This window comes from Pantherophis guttatus, chromosome 16 (genome assembly GCF_059756535.1).
Source record: "Pantherophis guttatus breed Tessera chromosome 16, ASM5975653v1, whole genome shotgun sequence".
Taxonomy (NCBI): domain Eukaryota; kingdom Metazoa; phylum Chordata; class Lepidosauria; order Squamata; family Colubridae; genus Pantherophis; species Pantherophis guttatus.
The window spans coordinates 7,336,711-7,352,855 of record NC_142078.1 but is presented as its reverse complement, the minus strand read 5'-3'; the positions used below and the strand labels follow the sequence as shown (position 1 = coordinate 7,352,855).

The 16,145-nt window shown below is 44.0% G+C and overlaps 2 long non-coding RNA genes across 2 annotated transcripts in view; one reads left to right on the top strand and one right to left on the bottom strand.

Moving 5' to 3' along the window:
- LOC132712645 (uncharacterized) overlaps positions 1 to 16,145 on the top strand; it is a 105,800-nt gene that overhangs the window by 42,609 nt on the left and 47,046 nt on the right. The window contains exon 3 of the long non-coding RNA XR_015730108.1: positions 11,578 to 11,903. This is a non-coding gene — a long non-coding RNA (uncharacterized LOC132712645). The remainder of the gene's footprint in view (positions 1 to 11,577; positions 11,904 to 16,145) is intronic.
- Positions 1,944 to 15,091, bottom strand: LOC148111793 (uncharacterized). The gene is made up of 2 exons (XR_015730109.1): positions 14,917 to 15,091; positions 1,944 to 2,616 (listed from the first exon to the last, which is right to left on the bottom strand). It is a non-coding gene; the product is annotated as an uncharacterized LOC148111793 (long non-coding RNA).

The window sequence follows — 16,145 nt, the reverse complement described above, 5'->3', positions numbered from 1 at the left end:
TGAGCTTCCTGTTCCTGCGCAAGAACATGTATTCTATTGGCTGTTGTCAGACTCCCATGGTTCCATGTACAAATCCTCGGAGTTTGTCTGAGCTAGGTTTGGTTGAAGTTTGGCTGATTCAATGAAGGGGCTTGTTGGGCAATTCCTATTATAATATTCTGCCTTTTTAATGTTTCTCAAAATATTTCACACTTCTAGGAGAGGGCTGGGTGCTAACTTTCTACAATAGCTTCATGGAAAAGAGTTTCCTTACTTCAGAGTGCTTAACTTGAAGCAAAAGCCTTAAACCAGCTTTACACTTACGTACTTCCTTCGTCTTCAAACTGCAAAAAAAAAAAACCTGCATCCTTGACCGAAAAATGAGAACACTGGAGACTTCTTAATGACTCCAATCGCTGCTATTTGACTCCTTCCTTCTTGGAAATTCAGCCTGCCTTTGTCAGTTTTCAAACCGTCAGCTCGTCCCAAAGGTGCTTTTTCAAGAGGCAACTGGACTTTCTTTGGTTTTCCTGGAAGACATTTTGCTTCTTATTCAAGGAGCTTCGGAACTGAAACTTCGGACCTTGAAGAAGCTTCTTGGATGAGAAGAGAAACGTCTTCAAGGAAAACAAAGAAAATCCAGTTGCCTCTTGAAAAAGCACTTTTGGGACAACCATGATTTGGATGACTGAGAATCTCCATAGACAATCATCAGTTTTCCTTCCTTCCTTCCTTCCTTCCTTCCTTCCTTCCTTCCTTCCTTCCTTCCTTCCTTCCTCAGAATATTTTCCATATCTTCCTTCCTTTGTTCTCTTATCTCCTTCCTTCTTTCCTTCCTTCCTTCCTTCCCTCCTTCCCTCCCTCTCTCCTTTCCTCCTTTCCTTCTCAGAATATTTTTCATCTCTTCCTTCTTTCTTTCTCTTAACTCCTTCCTTCCTTCCTTCTCAGAATATTTTCTATATCTTCTTTCCTTTTTTCCCTTATCAACTTCCTTCCCTCCTTCTTTCCTTTCCTTCCTCCCTCCCTCTTTCCTTTCCATTTCAGAATATTTTTCATATCTTCCTTCTTTCTTTCTCTTATCCCCTTCCTTCCTTCCTTTTTTCAACCCTTCCTTCCTTCTCAGAATATTTTCCATATGTTCTTTCCTTCTTTCACTTATCTCCTTCCTTCCTTTTTTCCTTTTTTCCTTCCTTCCTCCTTCCTTCCTTCCTTCCTTCCTGCCTTCCTTCCTTCCTTCCATCCATCCATCCATCCATCCATAAAGGTGAAGCTGTTTATACCTACTCCCATGTTCACAGTCCTGCAAAATACACTTTTTTTGTGTGTTTCTTTTTCAACTTCACACCGGAGAGAAATAAAAGGAAGCTGAACCCCGTCTGGTTTTGACGGTTTGAGCCCCGTCTGGCAGAGAAAAGGCATCTAAGGAAGCCTTAATTGATTATACGTCCATGTTTCCTGAGATGCGTCTAACAAGACTTTTGGGTGAGATCTGTTCTCTCCCCAGGAGAAGCAACACAAGAGCTGGGTAGGAAGCTGTTGCTCTGATGTTACTGCATCTCTCTTGTGTAAAGGGCCTGTAGGAGCCCATATATTTTCACGCAGAGCGCGGGAATTCTGGTACGATCCAGTATTTTTCGCAGGCTTCTTTCCATCATAAAAATTGGTTCAGAATTATTCTTTTTTGGGGGGGGATTGTTGTTTTTCCCAACCTGCCAGGAAAAATTTATCCTTTAAAAATTGCAGCACAGCTGTTGCCTCATTCTTTGCAGATTGGTTCTAATAATTTAGAATTGCCAAAGCTGTTTTCTGTACGGTAATAGCAAGCGCGTTGAACGAAATATTTGAACCCCGGAGAAAAAGCAGCGAGTACTTTCCAGGTCTTGGAGCTTCCATTTGAATTAAGTCGGGGGTGGGGTGCGGAGTTTAAGGTGCGCCACAAAGAAAATATATTACAATAACTGATGATCTTGCCTGCCTGTCTCCATTTCCCGGAGATTTATTTGCAGCAAATGACTAAATTCAGCCAAATGAAATGTTCTATGCATTTTTCACCAAGGAAGTGGGTCTCGAGTGACTCAAAAAACTCTTGTTTTTTTTAACATTTAGGTTTCCAACAAGATTCAGATACAGGTTGACCACATTAAAGGCAATTAAATCCTACGTAGAATAAGGCAGATCCTAGCAATTAAAGTTGGCAAATCTCAGGAACGGGGGGAGAAAAAATATATCCGTTGTCTCGTACATAGTTTCCACACACACACACTTTATCTTGCTCATTATTCCTTCCCTGAAATGGAATTAAATAATAAGACTTTGATGCTTTCTGAGTGAGGGCAGTCGATGCTTCGATTTGAGAAATATAAACTTAACGAAGTGTCAAAAGTAACTGTCAGCATTCCAGAAAACCCCAACTCCAATTAAAAACTCCAAGACAAACATTTTCTCAAAGTTCCATTTAGGAGAGTAGGTATACTGGCACATCTGAGAAAACCCGAATCTGAGAGTTTCAGGTTTTTCCCTCAATAAATCAAAACCCCCAAGTCCATCCCCTGCACCCATCAGTCCATCACATGATTCAATCACCATCTCGAGGCATCACTCCAACCACTCCTTCTCCAGATGCAGGATTATCCTGACCTTGACCAAAAGAAAGAATGCTATTGTCAGGTTTCGAGATCGTCTCAAATAAATTGCATTTCAAACAAAGTCTTTGATGAAAGCATTTATTAAGCACGACATTCTAACTCCGACTCCATCGTAGCCAACACTGACTTCCTGACCCAAAACCCTCCTTTTCCTTTTCCCCACTCCTCTGCACTCATTGGCCATCTTCCAAGTCACTCTACTCCTAATCTACTGCTCCAGCTCAAAGGAATTTCCCTCCCTCCCATCCATCTCCTAGGGGATATTATCTCCAGGGAAAATAAGTAGGTGAAAAGTCAAATGTCCCTTTCCAGACGCCTCCGCTTCTCCTTCTTATGTCAGCTCTAGAGTAAATGCAGCTTGAAGTGCTGACAGCTATTTTGTCTAACACTCCAAGAGCAATTTAGACCTGTTTCCCACAGAAAATAAAACACCGGGAGCCACAAAACCTGGGTGGGCATGGCTAACTCAACGTCACCCACTTCCACCAGGTTGCTGACACCTGGTCTAACTACATTCCCTCTACTAAATCCCCCATCCCTCAACCCCTCCATGAGTGATATCAAGCTTACCACACACCCCACTGCCCCTCCCAGGTAAAAAACAATCCTGATGCGGCCCTCAATGAAATTGAGTTTGACACCCCTGTTCTAGTCCAACCTTCTCCCAGACAAATGGCTGTCCAGTCTCTTCTTAAAAACTTGAGCACCCACAACTTCTGGAGGCAAGTCGTTCCACTGATTGATTGTTTTTACTGTCACGAAATTTCTCCTTAGTTCTAAGTTGCTTTTCTCCTTGATTAGTTTCCACTCATTGTTTTTTGTCCTGCCCTCAGGTGTTTCGGAGAATAGCTTGACTCCCTCTTCTTTGTGGCAGCCCCTGAGATATTGGAAGACTGCTATCCTGTCCTTCTTTTCATTAGACTAGAATAAAATAACAGAGTTGAAAGGGAGCTTTGGGTCTTCTAGTCCAACCGCCTGCTTAGGCAGGAAACCCTACACGACTTCAGACAAATGGTTATCCAACATCTTCTTTAAAAATTCCAGTGTTGGAGCATTTGCAACTTCTGGAGGCAAGTTGTTCCACTGATTAATTGTTCTAACTGTCAGGAAATTTCTTCTTAGTTCTAAATTGCTTCTCTCCTTGATTAGTTTCCACCCGTTGCTTCTTGTCCTGCCTTCAGGGGCTTTGGAGAATAGATTGACTCCCTCTTCTTTGTGGCATCCCCTTAAATATTGGAACACTGCTATCATATCACCCCTAGTCAGGGGTGAAATCCAGCAGGTTCTGACAGGTTCTGGAGAACCGGTAGCGGAAAATTTGAGTAGTTCAGAGAACTGGCAAATACCACCTCTGGCTGGCCCCAGCGTGGGGAGGGAATGGAGATTTTGCAGTATCCTTCCCCTGCCATGCCCACCAAGCCACGCCCACAGAACCGGTAGTAAAAAAATTTGGATTTCACCACTGCCCCTAGCCCTATTTTTTTTTTTCACTAGACTAGACACACTTTGCCAGAGTATGATATTAAAAGACAGGGTTTTTACTGATGCATAAAATCAAAGATGATCTTGCAAGGGATTAGATGGGCAGGAAAGGCAGAGTGTGTTAATTGGAGCACCAGCAAATAAATAACTAGAGAGGCCAATGTTTAACTAAAGTTTGCAAGAATTTCCATAGCCTGGAAAAATGAGTTGCCATTAAAAGCGAAATGACTGTTCCTCAGGGGCGAAAGCACTGCTCCTAATTTAATTTTCAGTTAAATCATTACTGAAATAGACTTCCGTTTCTCTTCCACTGTTGTTCTTGAAATTTCTCGGGTTACTCCCAAATCTAATCATGGATACGTTGGTCTTTTACCGTGAATTCATCGCATTTTTTAAAAAATAAAAGAGATGGGGATCATTGAAAGTTTTGGTATTGTTGTTTCTAGGGTCAGAAACAACTGGTGGCTCAGTGGCTAAGATGCTGAGCTTGTCGATCGAAAGGTCGGCAGTTCAGCAGTTCGAATCCCTAGTGCTGCGTAATGGGGTGAGCCCCTGTTCTTTGTCCCAGCTTCTGCCAACCTAGCAGTTCGAAAGCACGTAAAAAATGCAAGTAGAAAAATAGGGACCGCCTTTGGTGGGAAGGTAACAGCGTTCCGTGCGCCTTTGGCGTTGAGTCATGCCGGCCACATGACCACGGAGACGTCTTTGGACAGCGCTGGCTCTTCGGCTTTGAAACGGAGATGAGCACCGCCCCCTAGAGTCGGGAACGACTAGCGCAGATGTGCGAGGGGAACCTTTACCTTTATTGTTGTTTCTAATTGTAGGAAGAGAAGGGAAAACAGATTGGATCCTTTCATCAATTTAAGAATAGGGCTGTAATTACCCCTCAAAAGATTTAAAACCGTGGTCCACACGACATGCTTAAGCCATCACGTGGCTTAGTAAAAGACCTTTATTATTAATTCAGCAGACTTCCACATACAAATAAATAAATATTGCATCTGTAGGGCAACTCAACGTCTATCACACTTCCGTGCACACAAGAAACCTAAAAGCGTTACAATTTATTATCTGGCAAGAAAAAAAAATTTGTAAATCCGTTCCGATAAAGGATTTAGCTCTTCCCGAGTTTATCCAACATCCATGCATGGAAATGCTTGATTTGATTTGGGACTAAGATATAGTCTGTCAGTCCAGCTAATTATAGTCTGTGCAATAAACTGTGTTTAAACAAACCAGGATGTACTGATTGCGTTCCCATAGGTTTGTTTGCCGTTTGTCTCAACTGAAATTTAAAACATGGTTATGTCAATAGTTTTAGTTTACCTTACTGTCATCGCTCCTCGTACAAAATTGAATGCCATCTTCCATGAACGTTTATTTTTTTATGCTTAACGCATTGTAAGCCGCCCTGAGTCTCCGGAGAAGGGCGGCATATAAATCAAATTAAAAATAAAAATAATAAAAATAAATAACGTTATAACTATAAAAAATAAAACACAAACACCCATCCTTCAATAACCAGGTTAAGAAGCTCGTGTGACTGTAGCCGCTGTGTATTCCGCTAATTGCAGTGATGAATTAGTAAGATCCCTTGTAAAGGCAAAAGTTCCCCTCGCACATACGTGCTAGTCGTTCCTGACTCTAGGGGGCGGTGCTCATCTCCGTTTCAAGGCCGAAGAGCCAGCGCTGTCCGAAGACGTCTCCGTGGTCATGTGGCCGGCATGACTCAACGCCAAAGGGGCACGGAACGCTGTTCCCTTCCCACAAAAGGTGGTCCCTATTTTTCTACTTGCATTTTTTTTTACCTGCTTTCGAACTGTTAGGTTGGCAGAAGCTGGGACAAGTCACGGGAGCTCACCCCGTTACGCGGCACTAGGGATTCGAACCGCTGAACTGCCGACCTTTCGATCGACAAGCTCAGCATCTTAGCCACTGAGCCACTGCATCCCCAAAACTTGGAGCTTTTAGCCTAGTAAGGAGTATATTGAGAAAGCGATGCCTTCTCGTTTCACTGGGTGCCTTCATTGTTCGCTGCTCCAAATCGGAGCAAAGATTGGATCAACCGAGTGACATTAAGATGAGGTCAGAAAGTTGTCTTTAGAAATCGCCTGTTTTCTCATCTCTTGAACAGCTCCAAAAGGCCAGGAACGTAGCATCATGTTCCCAAGCCTCGTGGAATGTAATTTAGACCGACTGATTTATTCCACGAGGGCAGGTGGACTCCATAAAGAATTTTTAAAGGCGTTATTTATTGGGGGACATTAGCAGAGCAACAGAAGAAAACAAAAAGAGAGAGAGAGAGATCAGGCAGGTTCAGGAATTCTTTTGGGATCCCTCTGGAGATCGTCGGATAAAGGCTAAGAATTGCAGCCAAATGCGGAAGGAAGAACAGTCCTCATTACAAAGGCATCTTTCTAAAAAAAAAAAACCCAACAACATTCTCTTTCTCGTGCCTTCTCATCTTTTGCAGAATCTCATCTGCGGGTGTCATTTCACCCTTCCCTCAATCAATCTCTCCTTCCAAACCTTTCCCGTGGTCCCGAGGTTTCATAGCTAAGGCAGAAGAGCAGCAAACAGCCCGAGCCTGCAAAGAAAGTTAAGTCTCAAAATGAACTAAGGCTTGTGACAAAAGTTAAAAATAACCAAAAAAAAAAACCAACCCCAAAAAACAAAAACCTGAAGCTTCTTTCAACATGTGAAAAACAAGAGAAAAAAGTCAAGGAAATTATTGATCCATTAATGGGACAAGGGGACGAGCAACAGGGAGAAAGTACAACTGCTTTTCTCATCTCTGTTTGAAAGCCGAAGAGCCAGCGCTGTCCGAAGACGTCTCCGTGGCCATGTGGCCGGCATGACTCAATGTCAAAGGCGCACAGAACGCTGTTACCCTCCCACCAAAGGTGGTCCCTATTTTTCTACTTGCGTTTTTTTACCTGCTTTCGAACTGCTAGGTTGGCAGAAGCTGGGACAAGTCACGGGAGCTCACCCCATTACGCGACGCTAGGGATTCGAACCGCCGAACTGCCAACCTTTCGATCGTGAAGCTCAGCGTCTTAGCCGCTGAGCCCCCTGCATCCCTCCTAACTATAGACAAGTGCAAAAGGGAGTTAGTACAATGATGCTAAAAGAAAGCTAAGATTTCGAAGCATCGTCTTCGAATTAAATGCTGAGCAGGTACTTAAATGTTCACTCTGTTTATCTAGGCTAAGGGGAAAAAAATAACAGGCACTCACTTTGCCCTTAACTACTTAAAGAATGGATTAGCAACTTTCTTTCTTTCTTTCTTTCTTTTTTCTCTTTCTTTTTTCTCCTCCCTCCCTTCCTATCTCTATCATCTATCTATCTATCTATCTATCTATCTATCTATCTATCTATCTATCTATCTATCTATCTACCTACCTACCTACCTACCTACCTACCTACCCTTCCTTCCTTCCTATCTATCCATCCATCCATCCATCCATCCAATCATCCACCCCTTCCTTCCTATCCATCCATCCATCCATCCACCCCTTCCTCCCTTCCTTCCTTCCCATCCATCCATCCATCCATCCATCTATCTATCCATCCATCCATCCACCCCTTCCTTCCTTCCTTTCTTCTATCCATCCATTCCTTCCTTCCTTCCTTCCTATCTATCCATCCATCCATCCATCCATCCATCCACCCACCCCTTCCTTCCTTCCTTCCTTCCTTCCTTCCTTCCTTCCTTCCTTCCTTCCTTCCTTCCTATCTACCCTGTTTCCCCTAAAATAAGATCTCCCCTGATAATAAGGCCAATTCGGCTTTTGAGCATATACACTAAAATAAGCCCCCCCTGAAAATAAGCCCCCCCCAAAAAATATTTAAACACATGAGCAGCTGGTCCCTGCCATTTCCTCTGGTTTCCTCCATGCACACCAAAATAATAAGACCTCCCCGAAAATAAGGCCAAGCACTTATTTTGGGGTTCAGAAAAATATAAAACAGGGTCTTATTTTCGGGGAAACGTGATATCCATCCTTCCTTCCTTCCTTCCTTCCTTCCTTCCTTCCTTCCTTCCTTCCTTCCTTCCTTCCTTCTTGCTTTCCTGCTTTTTTGGGGCGTGTGTGCATGCACACCAAATTGTCCACTGGACAATTTTGGCCATTGGAAGTGGCCAAAAGCTTTGCAACAGAGCAGTGAAACTTTCGGTTGAGTGAGCCGCCAATTTTGCAATTGTGATAAATGAACACAACAGTTGCTCGGCTTCCGTGGGGTTTTTTTTCCCCCCCTAACGGACTCCTTCAAAATGTTAGGCCATTAGAATTGTCGAACGTTTCTTGTTTGGCAATGCCAGTAGCTGTTTGCATAATGCGCCTTGCCCATTGTTCTCTCCCCTTTTGAGTACGGTGGGTTTTCCTAGAATAAGTTCAAGACTTGCCACCGTTCAATTCACCAGAACACGAATCCGATGATCCCAGATTTGGTCGTAATTGGTTGCATAGCGCCGGAGGGCAGGAAGGAAGGAAACGAAAAGAGATCAGCGGATACAGATGGGGAAATAGTTTTATTATTCCATGGAAGAGAATCTAATTTAAAAAGACAACAGAAAACCAAGGACTCTCCCTCGCTGCGTTTGGGGCTGCAAGAAACTATCAACTGATACATGAGTCCTTGACGTTTTTACAAGGTCAAGAGAAATGAAACTGCAGCGATGGGAGCAGATCTAGGAGAAAAATAAAAGTTTCTGCAATAAATGGCTGCATCTAACGCAATTATATCTTGAGGATTCACAACAATTACGTAGAGGGATTGGGCAACAAATTAAAGAAGTCGAGTGGACAAGATTCGTGGAGGATCAAACTGCCAATCTTGATGGCTGTGAACGTCCTTCCTGAAGCAGAGGCAGATGGAGGACAATGCAGGCAGTCCTCGACTTACGACCACAACTGAGCCCAAAGTTTCTGCCATTCAGCGAGACAGTTGCGAAGTGAGTTTTGCCCCATTTTACGACCTTCCTGGCCTCCGTGGTTAAGTGAACTGCCGCCGTTGATCAGTTAGTAACCCCGGTTGTTAAGTGAATCGGGTTTCCCCCGTTGACTTTGCTTGTCAGAAGGTCACAAAATGGGATCACGTGATCCCAGGACTTTGCAACCGTCATAAATAGGAACCAGTTGCCAAGGGTCTGAATTTTGATCCTGGGGATGCTGTAAAGATTGAAACTCTGGAAAACATTTCTAAGTCCCTTTTTTTTAGGGCCATTGTAACTTTGAGTTACAAAGGGACACGGTGGCTCAGTGGCTAAGATGCTGAGCTTGTCGATCGAAAGGTCGGCAGTTCAGCGGTTTGAATCCCTAGTGCCGTGTAACGGGGTGAGCTCCCGTTCCTTGTCCCAGCTTCTGCCAACCTAGCAATTCGAAAGGACATTAAAAAAATGCCAGTAGAAAAATAGGGACCACCTTTGGTGAGAAGGAAAGAGCATTCCGTGCGCCTTTGGCGTTGAGTCATGCCGGCCACATGACCACGGAGACGTCTTCGGACAGCGCTGGCTCTTCGGCTTTGAAACGGAGATGAGCACCGCCCCCTAGAGTCAGGAACGACTAGCCAGATATGCGAGGGGAACCTTTACCTTTACTCTAACTTTGAGTGGTCACTAAGCAAACTGTACTGCATGATATAGTAACTCCCAGAGATGTTGGGTTACGGCTGCCATTATTGTTAACAACCTCCCTGGTGTGTTTGTACGTGTGTCACCTATCGCATGCTTGGACAATTCTTTTTACTCTTTCTTTACTCATCTGTCCAGCTTTATAGAAGTGTTACCAACTTTCCTACAAATGAAAATAGTCTCTGTCATTCAGGACATGACTTGATATCAGTGGTGGGTTTCAAACTTTTTTACTACCAGTTCTGTGGGTGTGGCTTGGTGGGCGTGGCATGGTTTGGTTGGCGTGGCAGGGGAAGGATACTGTAAAATCTCCATTCCCACCCCACTCCAGGGGAAGGTTACTGCAAAATCCCCATTTCCTCCCGATCAGCTGGGACTCAGGAGGCAGAGAAAAGATGGGGGTGGGGCCAGTCAGAATTTTTACTACCGGTTCTCCAAACGACTCAAAATTTCCGCTACCGGTTCTCCAGAACTGGTCAGAACCTGCTGAAACCCACCTCTGCTTAATATCCATGTCCATGTTCTTCCCTTGGAGACTGAAGTTCTAAATTTTGACTCACTAGGAGAGGTGTCAGCAACCTGTGGCTCCGGAGCCACATGTGGCTCTTTGGGCCCTCTGCTGTGGCTCCCTGTCGGGTGATCCCACCACTGGCTGTCCCCACCCCTCGCCCTCCCCTTCCAGTTACTCCTCACCTGGCCTGAGAAGGTAAGGGCGATGGCAGGGGATGGAGAAGCGGCCAGGGCAGAGAGAGAGAGAGACAGAGAGAGAGGGAGAGGAGAGGAGGGGAAAGGGAGGGAGGGGAGAGAGAGATGTCAAAAGAGTTTTGTGGTTCCCGGTGTTTTTTAACAACCGGTTCTCTGCCCTAATGACCTGCTGGGTAGGTGTGGCTAGAGGGGGTCATGTGACTGTTGGAAGTTAATGATGTTGAGTTGGCCACGCCCACCCAGGTTTTGTGACTCCCGGTGTTTTCTTTTCTGGGGTAAATGGGCCCAAAGGGCTGTTTGAGTGTTTATTTATTATTTATTATTTATTTTATTAAATTTCTATACCGCCCTTCTCCCGAAGGACTCAGGGCAGTGAACAGCCACGAGATAAAACACATAAATACAAAAAATTTAAAATGAATTAAAAACGAATTAAATAATTTGGCTGAATTTAAAATACCCCATAATTTAAAACAAATTAAAATTTACATTTAAAAAGGGGAGAAGATTTAGGCCAGGCCAGCTTGATGGAATAGGAAAGTCTTAAGCGCGCGACGGAAAGTGCGCAGATCCGGGATCCTCCGTATCTCTGGGGGGAGCTCGTTCCAGATAGTAGGTGCCCCCACAGAGAAGGCTCTCCCCCTGGGGGACGCCAGTCGACATTGTTTGGCCGACAGCACCCGGAGGAGCCCTTCTCTATGGGAGCGTACTGGCCGGTGGGAGGCTATTGGCGGTCCCGTAGATAACCAGGTCCTAAGCCATAGGGTAGGTTTAAGGTTGCAGACCCCTGAACTAGGACAACTATCTCTTGGCGCTCAAAGCGTTGTTACAATGATTGACCATGATTGGCTGGCAGGAAACTGGAATCTCCAAACCTTTCCTCCAATGTCTTCCTCCCAGGCCCCACGCTGGTTAATAAAATACGTTTTGCTCTTCAGTCTCCCTGATGGTGACCTAATTGGCTTTTGTAGATTTGCTGCTCCCAGTTAGCGCAACCCATCCATAACATTTTGAAACCTGCTTTGCTTAGGCCTCTCTTTCTCTCTCTTTTTTTTTCCAGCCTTAGCGCTGGGCAATCTTTTTTCTTTTTCTCTTTTACCCCTTTTAAAAATCTTACGTGACGTTGTTTCCTAGCAGTTTGAAAACGACGATAAAAATGGATCCAAGAGGCAACTCTGGAAGAAACAGTTAACACCCTGGTCCGTTGGAAGAAACAAGCCAGCAAAATTAAACTTCCCTTCATCAGAACTCCGGGAAATTCTATACTTCGCCCAGCAGGAAACTCTCTGCAAAGCAGGACGTTTCCATTTAGAGTCTGTGCATTCTGCAAGCACCCTGCTTTTTTCACCGCTGCCGACAGAGAACCTGAAAATAATTCACTCCAAGCGAAAGAAGAAGAAGGAGGGGAGGAGAAATGCAGGCACAGCAGAACACAGAAGTTTAGAAGACCTTTTCCTACGGTAATCTCTCTTTTACTTACAGGGAATCGTAGTCAGTTAGTGGGAGAGAGACCACTCGCATTAAGGCTGATAGGGCAAGCCACTGGAATATAAATTCAGAGCAACCCCCCCCCCACTCCCTACTAGCACTGATGAGGTTACCTAGATTGGTAATGAAACATCTGCAAGAAGGCTACCAAGCTCAGAGAGCAACAAGGACCCCACAATTGTCATCCTCCTCCTCCTCCTTTCTACAAATCCCAACCCCTTCTAGCACTGATGATATTACCTAGTTGGGTCATGAAAGATCTGCAGGAAGACAACCAAGCTCAGAGAGCATCAGGGACCCCACAGTCTTCCTCCCCTTCCTCCTCTTTTTCCTCCTCCAACCCCCTTCTAAGCACTGATAATACTATCTAGTTGGGTAATGAAACATCTACAAGAAGACAACCAAGTTCAGAGGGCACCAAGGACCCTACACTCCTCCTCCTCCTCCTTTCTACAAATCCCAACCCCTTCTAGCACTGATGATATTACCTAGTTGGGTCATGAAAGATCTGCAAGAAGACAACCAAGCTCAGAGGCCACCAAGGACTCCACTTTGCAAATTCTACTGAACTTGGTGGTTTTCTTGCAGAAATTTCATGACCCAACTTGGTAACATCATCTGTGCAGGAAGAGAGTGGGATTTGCAGAGAGGAAGAGGAGGACTCTTGGGTCCTCAGTGCTTTCTGAGCTTGGTGCTGATGATGCCCAGATGGACCACTGATGATGCTCCCTAGTTGGGTCATGAAATGTTTGCAACAAAACCAGCAAGTTCAGAGAGCACCAAGGACTCCACAATCCTTCTCCTCCTCCTCCTCCTCCTCCTCCTCCTCCTCCTCCTCCTCCTCCTCCTCCTCCTCCAACCCCACATCCTTCTAGCACTGATTGTCTTAGTGGACAACCAGCTAAATATGAGCCAGCAGTGTGCGGTGACAGCCAAAAAAGCAATCCTAAATTGCATGAATAGAGGGATACAATCAAGATCAAGTGAGGTACTTATACTACTCTATAAAGCCTTAGTAAGGCCACACCTAGAGTACTGTATCCAGTTTTGGTCACCACACTATAAAAAAGATGTTGAGACTCTAGGAAAAGCAACCAAGATGATGAGGGGACTGGAGGCTCAAACATATGATGAACGGTTGCAGGAACTGGGCATGGCTAGTCTAGTGAAGAGAAGGACCAGGGGAGACATGATAGCAATGTTCCAATATTTGAGGGGCTGCCACAGAGAGGAGGGGGTCAAGCTATTTTCTAAATCACCTGAAGGCCAGACAAGGAATAATGGATGGAAACTGAACAAGGAGAGATTTAACCTAGAAATAAAGAGGAACTTTATGACAGTGAGAACAATCAACCAGTGGAAGAGAAGTTGCCTTCAGAAGTGGTGGGAGCTTCATCCCTGGAGGCTTTCAAGAAGAGACTGGACTGCCATCTGTCAGAAATGGCGTAGGGTCTCCTGATTGGGTGGAGGGTTGGACTAGATGACCTACAAGGTCCCTTCCAACTCTGTTAATCTGTAATCTGATGATGTTAGCTAGTTGGGTCATGAAACATCTGCAAGAGGATCGCCAAGCTCAGAGAGCACCTAGGTCCCCGTGGCTCTCTTTGCTTACTACCCCATCCCACCCCCCACAGAAGAGACCTCGGTTTGATCTTTTTCCTCCTTTCGTATCCTTCTTGTTTATCCCCTTCAATTTTTTCCTCTCCTCAACTGTTTCTCTTTTCTTTTAAAGCATGTTATACCATCCAAGAGTTGAAGAAGGTGATGCTGGAGTCTATCAATTAGCTTGCTTTCCGCAGATCTCTGATACTTGGTGTGCCACTTCTGTTCCAATGTTGTTGTTTTTTTACTTTTCATTGGGTACAGAATTCTGTGATTAAAAGTGGAGCCTTAAAAACAGATCAATCAATCACCATATTATTATTCACTAAAGGAACTGATGTGGGAAACCCTTGAGTAAGCTCTGGGCTATAGAACAAGTGAATCTTTCTTGGGCAACCATAGAGTTGGACTTGTAAACTGTCACTCCTTGAAAATCTAATTTCTCACGCCCTTAGCGCCGAGGGTAGCCCAGTGATGTTTCCTTGCTGTCTTTAATTAATTTTAAAAGGAAAATAGCCTATAGATCTTTTCTTTCCCTCCCTCCTTCTCTCTCTTCTTCTTTTATTTATTTTTTTTTCTCCCTCTCCTACTTTCTACTTTGGACAGCTGGTGAATTCATATGCACGGGAATGTTTTTTTTCGAGTACGCGAGATGAAAATTAAAATAACTCAAATGAATTCTGGAGAATGTTGCTTCGGAGGATGGTGTAGAAATCTAAAAACCAGGCCTTGAGTTTTAAAAGAGTCCATCCTTCAATTTTGGGGCAAAACTGATGGTCATTATTAAAGGTCGGGGTGAAATGCTACTACTGCGAACCAGTAGTAAAAAAAAGAAGAAGCTACAGCTTCGGGCAAACCGGTAGTTTAAAAAAGCTACAGTTCGGGAAAACTGGTAGTTCAAAAAGCTACCACTTTGGTCGAATTGATAGTTAGCTACCGGTTTAGTTAAACCAGTAGTTAAAAAAAGCTACTGATTCCTCTGAACCAGTATTTCCAATGATCAGTTGTGCCGCACGGTTTAGTGCTTTCAAGCACTAAACTAAGGCTACTAAGGAGCCTTGGTAGTACAGTGGTTTAATGCATCCTGTTATTAACACAGCTGCCTGCAATTACTGCTGGTTCGAATCTCGCCAGGCTCAAGGTTGACTCAGCCTTCCATCCTTTCTAAGGTAGGTGAAATGAGGACCCAGTTTGTGGGGGCAATAAACTGACTTTGTATAAATATACAAAAGGATGAAGGCTATTGCTTAACGCATTGTAAGCCGCCCTGAGTCTCCGGAGAAGGGCGGCATATAAATCAAATAAAAATAATAATAATAATAATAAAAAGCGAAGCTAAATTGCATGGCACAGCTGATCCCCACTCCTCGCTGTTCTACTTACCTTCCCAAGCCTCCTTTTGGTGTGTAATGTGCATGCACAGCTGGTGAAGTGGTAGCAAACCAGTTCAGATTTCACCACGGATTAAAGGTTATCCTGAGTAGTTCCCTCTTCCTTTAAAAACTCAACCCTCTAGATTAAAATATCCCGAAAGCTGCTTTTTTTTTTAGAAAGGCAACTGGACTTTGTTCTTCCTTGAAGACATTTCGCTCCTCGTTCAAGAAGCTTCTTCAGTTCTTCAGAACAGAACAGAAAAGTGTAGAGAAGAAGGGAAAAAGAAAAAAAAAAGGCATTGACTTCTGACACTCTTTGGTGCAGTAGAATAAGATAGTAACATCAAACCTCAACTTTTGACTTTGCCATAATAGTATAAACTAGCCATTTCTATAACAAGAAAGCAAACGAATTGTTAAAAACCCCAAATCAAAGTTTTCATTTTTTCCAACCCCACCTCGAGCACAAAGTCCAGAAGCGGTTTCCAAGTAGAAACGAAAGTACTTATGTTGTTTTTTGTTGGGTTTTTTTTTCCTTTGATCAAAGCAGTCAATTTAGCCATCTCTGCTACCTCCATCAGCTTTTGCAGCCATTCGTCCATTGTGGGGGTTGAAGTGGAAAGACACTCATTCACATAGATTCTGAGATCAACTAAGGTCACCACACTATTTAAAAAAAAGAGGTTGAGACTCTAGAAAGAGTTCAGAGAAGAGCAACCAGGATGATGATGGGACTGGAGGCTAAAACATATGAAGAACGTTTGCAAGAACTGGGCATGGCTGGTCTAGTGAAGAGAAGGACCAGGGGAGACATGATAGCCATCTTCCAATATTTGAGGGGCTGCCACAGAGAGGAGAGGGTCAACCTATTTTCCAAAGCCAAACAAGAAACAATGGATGGAAACTGAACAAGGAGAGATTCAACCTGGAAATAAGGAGAAATTTCCTGACAGTGAGAACAATCAACCAATGGAAGAGAAGTTGCCTTCGGAAGTTGTGGGAGCTTCATTACTGGAAACTTTCAAGAAGAGACTGGACTGTCATTTGTCAGAAATGGGGTAGGGTCTCCTGCTTGGGCAGGGAGTTGGACTAGATGATCTACCAGGTCCCTTCCAACTCTGTTGATCTGAATTTATCTACAATGAACAAAGGTCTGGAGGCTAAAACCTAAACTTTTCCTCTTTTAAATGGAATTTTAAATTTGGTTTTAATTTATTGGGGTTTTAAAATGTCTCAGCC